This window comes from Sceloporus occidentalis, unplaced genomic scaffold (assembly GCF_023333645.1).
Source record: "Sceloporus occidentalis isolate IW3139 unplaced genomic scaffold, rSceOcc1.0.p SCAF_4, whole genome shotgun sequence".
In the NCBI taxonomy this organism is placed as follows: Eukaryota; Metazoa; Chordata; class Lepidosauria; order Squamata; family Phrynosomatidae; genus Sceloporus; species Sceloporus occidentalis.
In genome coordinates, this window is record NW_028316984.1 from 21,497,529 (window position 1) to 21,512,009 (window position 14,481).

Consider the following 14,481-nt stretch of genomic DNA (forward strand, 5'->3'; position numbering starts at 1 on the left):
CGGCCGCTGCTATTTCGTACGGACTCAGTCCATACTATGGTTAGGGGCGTCTGGAAGAGATGCCCCTTTCTAACCCTAGTACAGACTGAGTCCGTGCTAGGGTGCCCGTTTGTAACGGGCCAATGTTTTAGTTAATACACCCCCAAAGGCTGAGATCTTCCCAGGTCACCATACTGAAATCTGGCACATGCATAGTCCAGCTAATAGTGATTTGGTTCCAAAGCGTCACTTGCATGAGTGGAAGGAAGACACTGGGTGCCTGTTGATTGCTTGAAGGCACACAACAACAACAACTGCAGTCTATGCTTTATCACCCAAAACTCCACAGGGTCTTGTAATCTTCAGAAGCTCCTTTCCAAGAGGTTGTAATGTGTAGAGAGATAAGAAAACATGGTAGTATACGCAGGGTGCATCTACACTTTAATTTCCATGGTTCCTTCCTAATCTTGGGATTTGTAGTTTTGTGAGATGCAGCACTCTTTGGCAGAGCAGGCTAAAGACCATGTGAAACTGCAAATTCCAGGATTCCAGCAGCAACCGCACTTAAAGTGGTATCCAGCTATTTGAATAGGAGAGACAAGCCTCTCTGGGTTTTGGTATAACTTTTAAAGTGGCTATTGGAGTACTTAAACCTAGCCTGAAAAGAATTTCAGCACCTTGAATAGCTTTTCTAAAGCACGGGCTAAAATTCTGAAGTAAATTCACTGCTCCACTGACATGGAAGCCACAAGCTTCCATGGGCTATCCCTGTTGCTGTGCCAAGTATCTGAGGGTGGCTTGACCTAGAATAGGCAGTTAAAGATTGACCCCTGGTCAAGATGAAAACCACTAAAACTTGGGTATTGATAGGGAACAATACAGGAACCTGAATTTTTGGACTTTTCTTGGGGGAAATAGCTGTGTGGACTCGCATGATATTTGCTGAGCATGTTTCAAATTTAAAGGCTACTCAGCACCTCCTGTACAAAGCTTGCTCTGTTTTCTTCACAACCAAACTGGACAATCCAAGGAGGATATTCTGTCAGCTTTCCTCGCTGTCCAAATCTTACATCTGTACATAATGATGGGGAATACAGTGATTTGGATTATTCTCACTTTGGTGTTCAATTTATTGGCATGACTACTGGGAATCTTTCGAAGTTTATCACATGGGGGGAAATTGGAAGTTTAAACAGGGTTTATCCCGTGAAAATTGCACAATTACTATTAAAGCGTGATTAAGATTTTCACACACAGCCGTTATTATCTTGGAATAGGCAATAACCAGGCAATTAACAGCAACAAACCATTCACAGGATTTTCCCGTAAATGATTTGTTGCCTAGTTATTCCCAGGTGAATGGTAATTTAATCGCTTTTGATTGTGATGTTGTGTGAAAAGTTTTATTGTGAATGGGCACAATTGTGCAATTTTCAAAGGATATTATGTGGGTAATGGTACTTTAATCACAATATTGTGTGAAAATCTTAATTGGAAATGTACAATTTTTATGAGATAAACCCAGTTTACACTTCCAATTGTCCCCGTGTGATAATGATTCTATATATGCTGGCCTACAGTAGTGAATGTGGTACATGGTGAAGCCATCGCCCATAAGGAGTCTGTCTGAAAACTCTTTTGTGCTTAAAGAATGGGTCTCATTGTACTGGAAATCCACATTTCAGGTAGTAGTAGAACCTTGTAGATCTGCTCAGTACTGCTTTATTGTTGTTAACTGCCCTCAAGTGATCTTGACTCGTGACAACCCTGTGGATGAGACATCTCCAAGATCCCCTGAACTCTACTTCCCTGCTCAGGTCCTGCAGGTTCAGATCTGTGGATTTCCTGACTTAGTCTAGCCATCTGGAGTGTTGTCTTCCTCTCTTTTTACTGCCTTCTACCTTTCATAGCATCACTGTATTTTCCAATGAGTCAAGCCTTCTCATGATGTGGCCAAAGTACAACAGCCTCAGTTTCGTCATCTTGACTTCCAAGGAGAGCTTAGGCTTGATAGGTTCTAGGACCTATTTGCTTGTGGTTTTGGCTGTCCATGATATTCTCACTCTTCTCCAGCACCACATCTCAGATGAGTTGATTTTCCTTCCTTCGCCTTTCTTTACTGTCCAGCTCTCACATCCGTTCATGATGACGCGGAATGCAGTGGCTTGGATAATCTTCACTTTGGTGTTCAGAGTTATATCTTTACACTTTAGGATCCTGTCCAGTTCTTTCATAGCTGCCCTTTCCAACCCTAGTCTTCTGCTTTGTTGACTGCTGTCACTTTTCTGATCAGTACTTGATCCTAGGTATGGGAACTCTGACTATTTCAAAGTTCTTGCTAGTCATAGAAAAATGCTCATATATGCTAGGTAGTAAGTAAATATGTTTTCCTTGGCTTTATGCTGGAACAAAAACAAACTGCCAATAAATACCAATGCAAAATTACACAATCTATGTAAGATTATATATATATATATATATATATATATATATATATATAATCTCATCTTATTAGCTATGGCTTCTAATTTCATTTTTATCATTTTTACAAAAACAGGTTATGCTTTTCTATAGCAGCATTGTGCTTATTCCAAAATAAATATTTTGAGGTTCAGGGCAGCACATGCAGACTCCATTTTATTCCTGTAGTTGTGTGTGTCTGAGCAACTATCTAAATGTGCTGAAAACTGCTTAGAATATTTCTTTTTCTTTTCATTAGAGGGTCAGCCCTGGTTAGTATTTGGATGGGAGACTGCCAACGAATGCCAGGTGCTATAAGCTTTACTTCAGAGGAAGGAACTGGCAGAACCACCTCTGAGTATTCCTTGTCTGAGAAAATCCTGTGAAAAATCAATTGGGTCTCTATAAGTTGATAGGCAACTTGATGGCACATACACACACACAGTGTTGGTAGTCATGTCTTTGGACTAGAAGAAGACTGGGAATGGAGAAGAAATTGTGAAGCATGGAATGAGAGTAGGATGGGGTGAAGGAGAAATGTTAGTCATTTGCTTCACAAACAGGGCTTGGAAAAGGTCTTCTTCTTCTTTTTGGATTATGGCATTCATAGCTCTCCAGACAACATGACCAGTGGCCATCATACAGGCTGAGGGTTTGTGGGAACTGTAGTCTAAGGAGATGTCTTTTTCTTTGATGTAGGACTGGCAGACTCTAAACTGGAGAGGGCTTCTGCCCTTTTTATTGTGGTATAAAGGAGGGAATTTCAACAGATGTTGCTTGTTACCTGGTTGCATGACCACCAGTATTTATTTACTTACTTAATTCTCCATCATTAAAGGCAGAGGAACCCCCTAAACCAGTGATGGTGAACCTTTTAGAGGCCGAGTGCCCAAATTGCAACCCCAAACCCACTTATTTATTGCAAAGTGCCGTGTCCCTCTGGCTTTCCAGTAACAAACTCTGGCAAACTCTGTGCTGGGCCGATGGCACATGTGCCCACAGAGAGGGCTCTGAGTGCCACCTCTGGCACACGTACCATAGGTTCGCCATCACTGCCCTAAACAGTGTTCACAACCAAGGTAATATACTGAACTTGACTATCTGGGCCCCATCAGGCCATTAAATCCCAAGCCTAAAACCAGTGGGCAACTGCAGCAGGTCCATGGTCTGGTTTTCTGTCCCTGGAATGCATAGAGCACCCAAAGCAGGCCCCCAAACCAAAATCAAAAAGTGGTTCAGTCCATTTTGGTACTGAAAAACTTGTATTCTTTTTTAAATGTTACAAAGCGCAATGGGGTCCTGCAACCCATTTAAAAGGTAACTTTCCTGAATGCTCCTAAAAGTGCTAATTTACTCTTCCACATTTTTGGCCAGAGAAAGGGCAATCCAGGGAATGTGGAAGGGTTGAGCGAGTCCCCCCTTGCCTGCCAGGATCCAGCTGCAGCTCTGGGAAAGTGTTGGAAAATGGCAGAGCCAATATCCTCCTCAGTAATTTCCTCTTCTCACCTCAGGCATTAGCAATCCTGAGATATCGGCTACCTCTCACACCTCACCTAGTTTTAAAAGCCTGTCTTGTCTGCCCTCTTGTTCTTCCATCTGCTCTCTTGCTCAAACCCTCACCCCATCCCACTCAGTCTTTTCCACTGTTTCCCCACAGATTTCTGTCTGCAACCAAACTGTCCTTCCCCATCCCCAGCCGCCCACACTGCTCCTGTCTGCCCTGTTGATGGTCACGTATGTCTGCATGTGGAGAAAGGGAAGTGCTACCCAGGGTCACCTTTGCTTTACAAAGCAAGGAGAAATAGCTCAAGACTCAAGAGCAACCTCTGAGGCTCTCTGGAGCAGTGGGAGCAGGGCCTTTCCTGGCCATATGTGCAAGTGTGAAGACGTTTCACCACTCCTCACATTCTGAATGCATCACCTTTTGCAACAATTAAGGGTCCTTTCACAACACAAAAGTGAAGCACAATGATTCCACTTCAACCTCCAAGGCAACATTTTATGGGATCTTGGGATTAGCAGCGGAAGAAAGGGCCCACTGAGGGAGCTTCCCTGGTTTGTTGTTGTTGTGTGCCTTTAAGTCATTTCTGATTTGTGGTGAACCTATCATGAAATTTTCTTGGTTAAGAGTTGTTCAGAGGTTTGCCATTGCCTTCCCCTGAGGCTGAGAGCCTGTGACTTGCCCTAGATCATCCAGTGGATTTCATGGCTGAGCTGTGAATTGAACCCTGGTTGCCAGAGTCATAGTCCAGCACTCAAAACATTATGCCATACTGGTGCCTCTGAGCAAACTGCCAGTCTCCAGAACTCTATTGGATGTTGCCACAGTATTTAAAGTGGAATCACAGTGTTATAAATGGGTTGGATGAAAGGGTCCTGGTGCCAGGTTACAGCATTTTGGAGTGATAATCTGGAATCCCAATGTCCAGAGACATTTTTCCTCCCAGTGGGCCTTTAACTTGACTTGGTTATTCAAAACTATAGCCATGTTAATCAGGAAAATCAGTATGCAAAACATACTTTTAGCACCTTTTGAGACTAACTAAAAGAAAGAAGTTGGCAGCATGAGCTCTCATAGATGTGAGCCTATTTTCTCAGATTACTCAGGGAAAACACAGTGAAATACCTCTGAATTGTACTCAGAAGAAGTCAGACATTTGTTAAATAACTGGATGGTCTTAAAATAGATCAGGAGGAGTGAGAGAAATGGCCATTTGCACGCCTAGACAGTGTAATTGGCCATTTGGAGCAAACAAGCAAACAGTTCAAGACTGCTTTAACTGCTCTGGCTCAGTGCTAGGGGATCCTGGGAATTGTAATTTATTGTGGTACCAAAATTCTCTGACAAAGAAGGCTAAATGTCTGACAAAACTACAGATCCCAGAATTCCCTAGCATTGAACCTGGGCAGTTAAAGTAGTCTCAAATTGAATTATTTCTGCAGTGTGTTTTGGACCAAAGTCTTCCATGCAGCCGACATAAAGATAGGGATTCGTATCCTGGTGTTTGGAGCCACAGTCACGCTCAAATCACTACAACACGCTCCTGGTATTTTTGTTTGTTGCTAGTGCAACTAGAGTATTACATAATGTTGACTTGCAACTCAATCATTGATTCACTGAGTCTCCAATAGCTGAGGACTAGGAACTGAATTTAGGTTTCTAAGCCAAGGGTACCTCAGTGACCTCATGCAATAAGGAACATTTTGCTGCCATTTCAAGACATAAACTGTATTTCCATTACAGTTCATCATTGTCATCATCCGTTAACTATAATGGAAATATCCAATGCAATCCTCCTGAAGACACCAGAGGAGAATTTTATGGCTGAGGATCATAAAGGTCCCTCCGCTCAACTGCCAATCCCAGGATTTCATAGGATGTTGCTTGCCATGGCAGTTACAGAGGAATCATAGTGCTGCAATTGTCTAGTGTGATAATGTGATAGGGCCCTTGGAATCTGCTGTTGAATAACATCTTGGAGTCCACGCATACTTCATCTTTAGAGATAACTACTCACTGTTTTTTTCTGGGTGAGTCTAATTGAGGTTAAAAATAGTGTTTAGTAGATGAGGTGTGTGTGGACTCCGAGATGTTGTTTGACTGTTGATTCCAAGGGCCCTTTCACACTAGACAATTATTTTTTTTATTAATTATTTTTTATTAGATTAAAATACATACAAATACGTACAGATACCAAAACATATAGTACAGAAAATACATAAAACATATAAACATCCTTACCACTACTGTAAACCTAATCACATACCTTACAGTTCCCTGTCATCTCTTTTCCCTCTCACTTCACCAACCCACCTTTACACACCTATTTACAGACAACACCACATCTAACAAACAGATTGACTTCCTAACTACCAGATAGCTTCGTTTTGATCATATTTGCCTATCAATTACTCTATGTTCTACTTTAAATATTGCTTTCCAACCAAATTAAAAAAGAAAGAATGCAGAAGAAAGAGAACATTACTTTCCTTCTTTACCACTACCAGGAAAAAGATGACAGAAAATTACTTATTTTCAAATTACAATATTTTCAAATTAGACCTATAGTTGTTTCCTTACCCCACTCGTTTTCAAAGAATATTATCACCTTCTTCCAATGCTCTAGTTGTTTATCTCTATACATATTATTTGAATTTTGAATCATAATATCCATCCCTATGCCTTCATATACTTTTAGTAACCACTCGTCACGTGTTGGGTTTTTTTCGCATTTCCACCTTTGCGCGTAGCAAATTCTTGCGAGAGAGACCATATAAAAAACTGCTCTCTCGTCCTCTTTACTGACTCCTTCGTCTACCATTCCCAATAGGTACCGCTCTGGCTTCAACCCCAAATCTATTCCCATTATCTGATTAATTAAGTTGTTAACCATTTTCCAGAATTGTTTTGCTTTACTGCATTCCCACCATGCATGAAAAAAGGTCCCCTTTTTCTTTTTGCATTTCCAACATTTGTCCTTTTTGGTTTTATAAATTTTAGCCAGCTTATAGGGCGAAAGATACCAAAAATACATCATTTTAAAAAAGTTTTCTCTGATATTTTGTGATGTGGTTAATTTTTTTTGGTCTTTCCATACCTTTTCCCATTGATCTAACATGATTGGGTGTCCTACACATGTGGACCATTTTATCATTTGACTTTTTACTGTCTCTTCCTCCATTTCTAAGGATAACAGTACTCCATAGGTTTTCCCAATTAATTTAACATTATCTAAATATAAAATTTTATTCAATTCGATTCTTTTAGAGTCCAGTTCAAATCCAATTGTCTTTTCATCCATTTTAAATCTCTCATAGATTTGTCTATAGGTAAACCAACCTATATTTGTTCCCTCCCCTTCCTTGATTAGTTCTTCTCTTGTTTTTATTCTTACCCCTTCTCTCGTTTTTACCCATAGATCCTCGTATTTTAACCAATTAGTCCCGGCGCTCGATTGTTTCCTACCAATGGCCTCGTGTGGAGAGACCCAACCGCAGATCTTAGGTAAGATGTGTCTCTTATATTTGTTCCACGTTTCGAAAAGAGGTTTTCTGAGTGCATGGTTCATAAAGGATTTGTTAAGTGAGCTATTTCCATAGACCAAGTAGCTGTGCCATCCTACATTGAGATCTTCCCCTTCTACCTCTAGCAGTGTTTTGTTTGTTAGCATCATCCACTCTCTTACCCAAACTAAACTGCAGGCTTCATAGTACAATTGTAGGGAGGGTAACCCCAAGCCTCCTTTTTCCCTATTGTCTTGCAGGTTTTTGAATTTGATTCTTGGTCGCTTCCCTCTCCAAATAAAATCTGAGATATCTTTGTTCCAGTTTTTGAAAAATTTTCTTGTCATAATAATAGGGAGCGTTTGAAACAAATAGAGCATTCTTGGCAAGATATTCATTTTAATCGCTGCTATCCTACCCAACAGAGAGATATTTAGTTTGTTCCATCTTATCAGATCTTTTTTTAATCTCTTTCCAGACTTTTGTATAGTTATTTTCAAACAGTTCATTAGATTTCTTAGTAATGTTTATTCCTAGGTATTTAACTTTATTTACCACTTTAATTTTCGTTAAGTTTCCTAGTATAGATTCCTCTTCTTTGCTAATATTTTTTGTCAAAATATTTGATTTATCTTTGTTTATTACACATCCTGATATTCTGCCAAATTCATCAATAATTTCTATCACTTTTGCCGCATTATTTACTGGATCTTCAATAACGATAACAACATCGTCTGCAAATGCTCTGATTTTAATTTTTGAGTTTCTTAATTTAACTCCCTGAATATCTGTTTTTTCTCTAATTCTTTTAATTAATAGTTCTATTGTCAGCAGAAACAACAGGGGAGAAAGGGGGCAACCTTGCCGTGTTCCTCTTTGAATTTGAATCTTTTTTGTTTTTTCTCTATTAATCCTAATTTGCGCAAATTGTTTATTATAAATTTTTGTTATCCAGTTTAAGAAGTTAGAACCTATATCTATTCTTTTTAGTAATGTCAACAAAAAATTCCAATTAATCGAATCAAAAGCTTTTTCAAAATCTATGAAAAGTAGCCCCATCTTCTTTTCGTTATGTTTTTCATAATATTCTATAATGTCAATTATTAATCTTGTGTTATCTCTGATTTGTCTAGTTGGTAAAAAACCTCTTTGCTCCTCCCCACTTGTTTCCGCCAAGCAGTTTTTTAATCTTTTAGATAGGATAGAAGCGAGCAGCTTATAATCATTATTTAAGAGTGATATCAGTCTGTAGTTGTTTGGGCATTCAAGATCTTTACCTTCTTTTGGTATGATAGAGATATCTGCTTCCTTCCATGAATTGGGTAAGTTTTCTTCTAAAGCTTCATTCATTACTTGTTGAAGAGGAGAAGCAACTTCATCAATGAATATCTTGTAAAAAGAAGTCGGGAGACCATCATTACCTGGTGCCTTACCATTTTTCATATTTACAACTGCTTCCCGAACCTCTTTCGTCGTGATTAATCTGTTTAGCTCCTGCTTCCACTTTTCTTGAATATTTTGAGGTTTTACAATATCCAAATATTTTTCTATTTCATCTAATTTGACTGTTTTTTCTTTATACAGGTTTGCAAAGAAACTTTGGAATTCTTTTTTGATGTCTTCTTGCTGGGTAAGTATTGACTTTCCTTTCTTGATTTTAGTGATTACTTGTTTTTCTCTAATTCTTCTTAGCTTAAAGGAAAGCCATTTCCCAACTTTGTTGGCTTGTTCAAAGTTCCTCTGTTTCACTAGTTTTAATCTTTTTTCCAATTCTAAGGTCATTTCAACATCTAATTGTTTCTGAAAAATTTTGATTTCCTTTTGAATAGATTTGTTTCTTGGGTATTTCTTTAGTTCTTTTTCTTTTTCTTTCAATGAATTATTTAACTTGTTTCTCATATCTTTTTTACGTTTCCACCAAATTATATTCTGTTGGGTAAAGAAGCCTCTCATAGATGCTTTGCAAGCATCCCACACTGTACTAGTTTTGACCTCACCGTTTAGATTTACCTTGAAGAAGAACTTTAGCCATTCCTTACCTTTTTCTACAATTTCTCTATCCTTAAGCAAGTCTTCGTTTAACAGCCAATTTTTAATTTTCTTTGTTTCTCTAAACTCAATCATAAGGGGGTTATGATCTGAGATTGTTCTATTAAGGGTCTCCATGCTTACAACATCTTGAATTAAGGTGTTTGATACCAAACATAAATCAATCCTTGCTAACGATTCATGCCTGTCTGAATAAAACGTAAAAATTTTTTCCTCGTTATACAGATGTCGCCATAGATCAATTAAAGAGAGATCTTCTATTAGTTCAAAAAATTTGGGGGGGAGTCTACCCTGATCTTGTTTTATTTTTTTTCCAGATTTCCTATCAACTATGGGATTAATTACACCATTAAAGTCTCCTATCATAATAATGTTTTCATAGTTATAGTTTAATAGTTTCCTGTGAAGTTTCGCATAGAAAGATCCCTTTCTTTCTTGGGGACCATATATACCCACAATCAGTATTTTTTTATCCTGCCAGGTGGATTCCACCCCCACATAGTGACCATTTGGCTCTGCAAATAAAAGTTTAAATTCTGTGTTGTTATTTATGTACAGGGTAACTCCTCTTTTACTTTTCCCAAAAACTGAGGAGTATTCTTTACCAATTTTTGGATTCTTTAGTAATCTTACATCTTTCAGTTTAATGCGGGTTTCTTGCAAACAAATAACATCGGCTTTATTTCTTTCCAAAAAAAGAAACACCTTTTTTCTCTTCTGGGGAGAGTTTAAACCTTTTACGTTCAATGATAGAATTTTCATTTCTAAGGTAGTTTATCACCTAAGCTGATAAAGTATAAAGAACCACCACAGCTTTTACTAATATGGGTTAACAAGATTATGTTCAAGTTTATTAAATCTCACAGCAATGATACAAACCTGTATCCGATTTATTCAATTTAATTCACTTTATTCGCTGGTGAAAGGAAAATAAAATCAACAAAGGAGTAATTCCCCCCCCCTTTTTTAAAAAGAAAAATAGCTATTTCCTAACTTCTCAGCTCTAGCTGCTAGTCCTCACTCCCTCCCCCGTCGTCCTCTCCTCCTCCTCCTCTTCTCTCTCTCTCCTCTAAATCTCTCTTCAGGCCTTTTAAAAAGAGTTTTGCTTTTTCAACAGAATTCAGCCTTGTTTTCCTCTGTTTCCATGTAACTACAAGACCTTCAACTTCCTCCCATCTGAAAGGGATTTTGTGTTGGTTGAGAATATCAGTCAGGCATTTGTAGTCTCTGCGCCTCTTCAATATTTGACTTGGTATATCTTTCAAAATAATTAATTCTTGGTCATCCACCATTAGTTTCTTTTTGTAGCTTTGGTTTGTCTGCTTCCTTACAAAATACACGATTACATCCCTTGGCAAATTCTTTAATTTGGCTACTCTACAGCTTATCCTATATGCCCGGTCAATTTCCAAGGGAAACTGCTCTTCTGACTCGTTTACAAATTTTGCTAATATTGGACACAACAGGGTGTATAAGTTCTCGTTCGTATTTTCTTTGAGTCCTCTCAGTTTCAGGCAGTTTTCCCTTTGTTTGACCAGGATTTTCAAAATCAAGTCCTGATCTTCTTCTCTTGATCTTTCTACTCGGTCAATTTTTTCTTCTACTGATTGCACTTCAATTTTTAGGTTTTTAATCTTTCCATTAATTGAATTGAATTCATTTTCTATTTGATCCAATCTCTCATTAAGTTGCCTAATTTCCGCCTTTAATTCGGATTTGACTTTATTTTTTGAAGCTTGAATCTCTTTGCTCGTTTCCTGCTGCAGTCTCCTCATTTCTTCGATTAATGCATCATTATGTTCTGAAAACTTCGGTAATGATTCAGCCGATGTTCTCCTTGCATTTCCAGGTTGGGCTGCATTCAGTGCTGCATTTTTCCTTGTATTCATCATCTTTGGTTAAGGAAGAAAGAGGGTAAGCTATTAGGGAAATAGCTGTTCAGTAGTTGGAGGTAACAAGATTATATCTCTGATGCTCAGTCTTTAGCTTACAGATACAGTCACCAAGTATTCAGATGTTTCCCTCTAGATTATCAGGCTTTTTGGGAAGGCACACAATTTATCAAACTACTATCTTTTACCCAATACAACTCAGGTGAGATGCCTTTTATCTCTAAACCAAAAAGGAGGTAGGGGAGAGGGTAAGGGTCAAGAGCCAACTATACTTTCGTTCACTATGAAATTAATCACTCTTCATGCAATTCAATAGGAAAGGGTATAGTTTTACCAAATATGGGGTAGTATTGGATTTTCACCTCTGTAGATTGATTTAGTTATGTATTTAAATCTGAAAAACAGTTTTATGTATTGTCAACACCAGGTTCTGATATATCAATCACTTATCTATCTTAGCAGAGCAATAACAAAGTAAATCTTAACAATATACTTCAATGTCAGAATCCTATTTGCTCTCCTTCCTTAAATTTACAATAATTTTTTAATACACTTACAGGGTATTCAAAACTACAGTGTATTCAAATCTCAGGATTTCATAGGATGTTGCCATGGCAATTACAGAGGAATCATAGTGGTATAATTGTCTAGTGTGAATACCCACACTAGACAATTATACCACTATGATTCCTCTGTAATTGCCATGGCAACATCCTATGAAATCCTGAGATTGGCACTTGAGGGGGGTGGGACCTTTATGATCCTCAACCAGAAAATCCTCCTTCACAACACCACCTCCAGCCCATAGCTGGTGTGTCCCTGAAGTGGGGTTAGGGCATCCCTTTTAATTGATGGGGGAAACCCATTAATGACCTCCCAATCATGCTAGTCCCCAGGTGCAAAATGCCACTGTTGGGGCAGTTGCAATAATGCCAGGCACATGGTATCATAGTGTCCTCTCCTCCTGTCCCTCCACCTCCTCGCTATTCCCAAGCAGCTTGATTGCCTTTAATTTTTTTTTTCTATTTCTTTCCTTTCTTTCTTTTTAATATACATTGCAATAGCAGAGCTCTGGTATTGCTTGAAAAAGTTAAAATAATAATAAATAAAAATAAAATAAATGAAAGGCATGCTGGTTAAGTAGGAAGATGGGGTTAAGGAGGAGTCAGAAAGAGTGTACAATGGCAGCAGCAGCCCCAGTGGCGAAACTGTGAAGACATGCAGCAGTGGCTGCTCTGAATCCTATATGTTTCCGATTTTTTTTAAACTGATGCGATTGCAGTGAGAATGGGGCTTGTGTGATAATGACCTTTCTGCCAAGACACACACGACTGTAAAATCTATACATTCTATACTTTTGTAGGGCCGGTGGATGGCCCTTCAAATGCAGCAAGGTTTGGTGCAGTCAATCCTTTATCCCAGTGTTCCTGAAATGCATCTGGGAGTTAGGATGAAAGGATGGAAAAAGCAACAGTTGGGTCTAGATTGGTCTCCTTGCAGCAGCTATACCGTTGCTGAGTGCTGGCCTGTGTTTGTGTTCTCTGCTTCTGAGTATGTCCAAGTTATGAACACGGAGGGACATAGTTTATTGTTTAACCTTAGGGAGAATTCCAGGTGTACACTGAAATGAGAGGAAGCACAAAGAAAAATGAGTTCTAAAGTGGTTTTTCCATCCACCCACATAACGCTGTTCAGTTCCAGACTGTTATGTGTTCATGTGGAAGGGTGTCAAATGGCATTGATTTTACTGACTGCCATTCCCAATGGAATACTGCTATGCACAGCTCATAAAAGAAGAACAGGAAACGCTGGTTGAAATTTCTATGGGTTGTTGCCGAAAGAAAGAAAGAAAGAAAGAAAGAAAGAAAGAATCATTATTTAAAGTACAGCATTACCAAACCTTTTAAAAATTAAAACTTGAAAAATGCGTTTTCATAATGGATACGATTTTTTTTTAAAAAAATATGTCTTTGAATTTAGGAGGGTTTGTTTTCTGAAGTCTGTCTTTTTCTTGAGATAATCAAAGCTGTCTTTGAATGTGTGTGTGTGTGCATGCATGCAAACACTTTTTTCCTTTTAAAAAATAACTGCGCACACACACACACACACACACACACATTGTCTTTTATTTCTTTCAGAGACAGTTTCTTTTCTTTTCTTTTCATTTGGAGAGAGAACATGAAAAGGTTCTGAGGAAAGCCAGGCACTCAAAAGTGGGCTCAAAACAGCGAGATGCAAATAACTGATGGCAATTAGCGCCAGTGTTTAATTAGTGGCCAGCTACACTGTGGAAGGGGCATTTTAAATCCATGCCTTTGCTATGCGTTCTTGATTTTCTTTAAAAACCTGTTCCCAAGCACAGCCATGTTTGTAGGTGGGTGGGTGGGGAAACAGGGTGTGCAAGACATTCTTGGAAAGAGGCCATGGAAGACACTCGATCTGGTTCATAGTTTAGATAAACATTTGGGAAGCTGTTCAATTTGACTGTCTCCAGTACAGACTCTATTAAAAACAAGATGATGATTTTGGGCCAGGAACATGCTTTGATGTGTATGGAAAAAGAGAAAAAAAGGCGAGGGGGAACTATTGACAGAAGTCTAGCGAAGTGTGGGTGGTATAAGCTTCAAAAAGAATGTGCACATTTTTACGTTGGACAGCTTAGTCATATTTGTTTTATTATTATATGTCGCAAGCTTCGTGTTCATCAGGCTCATCCTAACAGATTCAGATACACACACAGGATAACCTCAGAGTAAAAGAATGTGTTAAGACAGCGCTTCCATGGCTGGATCCCTGAGTGAAAAAGAAAACTCTGAACCACAGCAGAGACAACAGGCGGACTGCTAACATGGCTAGCAGTACACACTTTTGTCCATTGCAAGGTAGAATAATAATAATAATGGAACCAAGGTGGTGTGAGTAGTTTTTTGTGGGTTTTTTGGGCTATGTGGCCATGTTCTAGAAGAGTTTCTTCCTGACTTTTTGCCAGCATCTGTGACTGGCATCTTGATGCCAGCCACAGATGCCGGCGAAACGTCAGGAAGGAACTCTTCTAGAACATGGCCACATAGCCCAAAAAACCCACAAAAAGCTATGG

The 14,481-nt window shown here is 38.8% G+C and overlaps 1 long non-coding RNA gene across 1 annotated transcript in view; it reads left to right on the forward strand.

Annotated features, from left to right (window-relative positions):
* Positions 1–14,481, forward strand: part of LOC149313592 (uncharacterized) — a 36,617-nt gene that overhangs the window by 13,486 nt on the left and 8,650 nt on the right. The window contains exons 2-3 of the long non-coding RNA XR_016280843.1: positions 7,359–7,444; positions 9,028–9,073. This is a non-coding gene — a long non-coding RNA (uncharacterized LOC149313592). The remainder of the gene's footprint in view (positions 1–7,358; positions 7,445–9,027; positions 9,074–14,481) is intronic.